The sequence below is a fragment of the Chironomus tepperi genome, unplaced genomic scaffold (genome assembly GCF_022539635.2).
Source record: "Chironomus tepperi strain 1889 unplaced genomic scaffold, CSIRO-AGI_Ctep_v1 contig_144, whole genome shotgun sequence".
NCBI classification, from domain to species: domain Eukaryota; kingdom Metazoa; phylum Arthropoda; class Insecta; order Diptera; family Chironomidae; genus Chironomus; species Chironomus tepperi.
Window position 1 is genome coordinate 1 of NW_027226266.1, and position 2,395 is coordinate 2,395.

The 2,395-nt window shown below is 34.3% G+C and overlaps 1 non-coding gene across 1 annotated transcript; it reads right to left on the reverse strand.

Annotated features, from left to right (window-relative positions):
* Nucleotides 1-1,594: 1,594 nt before the first annotated feature.
* Nucleotides 1,595-1,666, reverse strand: TRNAH-GUG (transfer RNA histidin (anticodon GUG)). Its single transcript has one exon. It is a non-coding gene; the product is annotated as a tRNA-His (tRNA).
* Nucleotides 1,667-2,395: the final 729 nt, after the last annotated feature.

A 2,395-nucleotide genomic window follows, 5' to 3' on the forward strand; every position in this document is an offset into this window, starting at 1 on the left:
TAAGCTGTCTTTATTTTCAACATACACTAATTACTAACTTAATTCTCAATATTTTAGAGCAGCACAAAAATGCTTTGTGTGCAATGATATAGAAAAAGAATGAAAAAAGGAATCAAAAGTTCACAGGGAATGAAAAAGAAGAATAAATTGAAGGAAGGATGGTGAGTGAATGAGATATAGTGAAAGAAGGAGGAGAAATGCTGATGAAGAGGAAACATTTTTATTCTTTTATTCTCATTCAATTTATATACATAGTATGAGAAATAGAGGAAGGTAAAAATCGACATTCGACATACAATGGACGGAACAATGTGAAAAATGTCAAGTTAAAGTAGTTTTGGAAGCGGAAGGAAATTTAGGACGCAATTTTATGTGTAAAAATGATAATTTGAGGGTGATTTTTGTTGATACATAAGTTGGAATATACGTAGAATAAGAAAGTAGCTCAAATATTTTAATAAATATGCAAGAAATTTCCCAAAATTCGTCTCCAGTCTAGCAAACTCTGTCCTCAGGTCTCAGCAAGACTCTGTCCTCGGTCACAGGCCAGACTCATGTCGAATTGTTGGCCAGCCTCTTCTTAGTCGTGTGTCTTCCGATGTCCACAGGCCAGCGAGATTCTAATATGAAGCCGGTTATTGCTGAATTTGATTTAAAGCTATTAGACATCTAAAACTGGCTCTATCGCTAGTTGCCCTTTGCCAATTACCAGCTGGGGATATTGTTTTCCGATATTTCACGCCGTGTGCCTTACAGGAATTTTCCATGAAAAATTACACCATCAAAAAATATTTTAAAAGTTGAATGGGAAAAGAGCATTGAAAAATTATTCAAGCTTTTTTGTCACTCTATAGACATCATCATTGTCATTGTAGAGAGGAAAGAGCAGAAACAGCAATCGTTTTCCGAAAAGGGGGGTCGAATTGAGGAAGAGAAACTATCCATTATCCTACAATGGTATTTAAGTCATTGAATTAGAACTATGACAAAACGTATTTTTTATGATCGAAATTCGATTGTTATTTTAAATGCTTTTTTTTGTTGCCCAATCTCCTCCTCTGATAATGCCACTAGTGTTGCTGCTACTTCTGCTAGAGCCATTAACTCAATTGAAATGAGGAGAATTTTTTTTATTATATCTATACGTAGAGAGAGATATATAAAATGTAGTTTAAATACTTTTCAAGATAAAAAGAGGAACCGAGAGAGTAGAGAAAAAAAGTTTCTTCCACATCGAAATGATGATAAGCTGCGACATATTTATTTTGTGGATTTTAAAACTTTTTCACAAATCGGCAGTTGTCTGTACTAATTTTTATAATTATTTCCTCTTTCCTTTATATATTTTTTTATTTCTATTTCTCCCTTCCAAGTTTATATCTCTTTTTGAGATTCTATCTCTGTCGCACTTGCTTAAGTATGATATCTATAATCATAATATAATGTTCTCTCCCCATCTCACTCGATTATTTCTTTTATTTTTTAATAGCTTTGAAATAGGCATAAAGAGTGTTGTTGACTGTGATTTGACTCAAAACTTACCTGACAATTTTTTCAACAAAAAAAAAGGTAAAAAAATTTGCAAAAAAAACCTTGCCGTGACCAGGATTCGAACCTGGGTTACTACGGCCACAACGTAGGGTCCTAACCACTAGACGATCACGGCTTTCAATCAGAGTTGGCAGGACTTTGGAGTCCGGACTTTAAAAGTCCGAAAAGTCCCAAAAGTCCGGACTTTGAAAGTCCGGACTCCACTAAAGTCCGGACTTTGAAAGTCCGGACTCCACTAAAGTCCGGACTATGAAAGTCCGGACTTTTGGGACTTTGAGACTTTGACTTTGGGACTTTGGAAATTTTTTGGACATTTTTTTGATTACACTGCGTAACCCGAGCTAAAAAATTGAATTTTTTGACATTTTTTTCGGTTACACTGCGTAACCCGAGCTAAAAAATTGATTTTTTTGACATTTTTTTCGGTTACACTGCGTAACCCGAGCTAAAAAATTGATTTTTTTGACATTTTTTTCGGTTACACTGCGTAACCCGAGCTAAAAAATTGATTTTTTTGACATTTTTTTCGGTTACACTGCGTAACCCGAGCTAAAAAATTGAATTTTTTGACATTTTTTTCGGTTACACTGCGTAACCCGAGCTAAAAAATTGATTTTTTTGACATTTTTTTCGGTTACACTGCGTAACCCGAGCTAAAAAATTGATTTTTTTTGACATTTTTTTCGGTTACACTGCGTAACCCGAGCTAAAAAATTGATTTTTTTTGACATTTTTTTCGGTTACACTGCGTAACCCGAGCTAAAAAATTGATTTTTTTGACAATTTTTTCGGTTACACTGCGTAACCCGAGCTAAAAAATTGAATTTTTTGACATTTTTTTGGG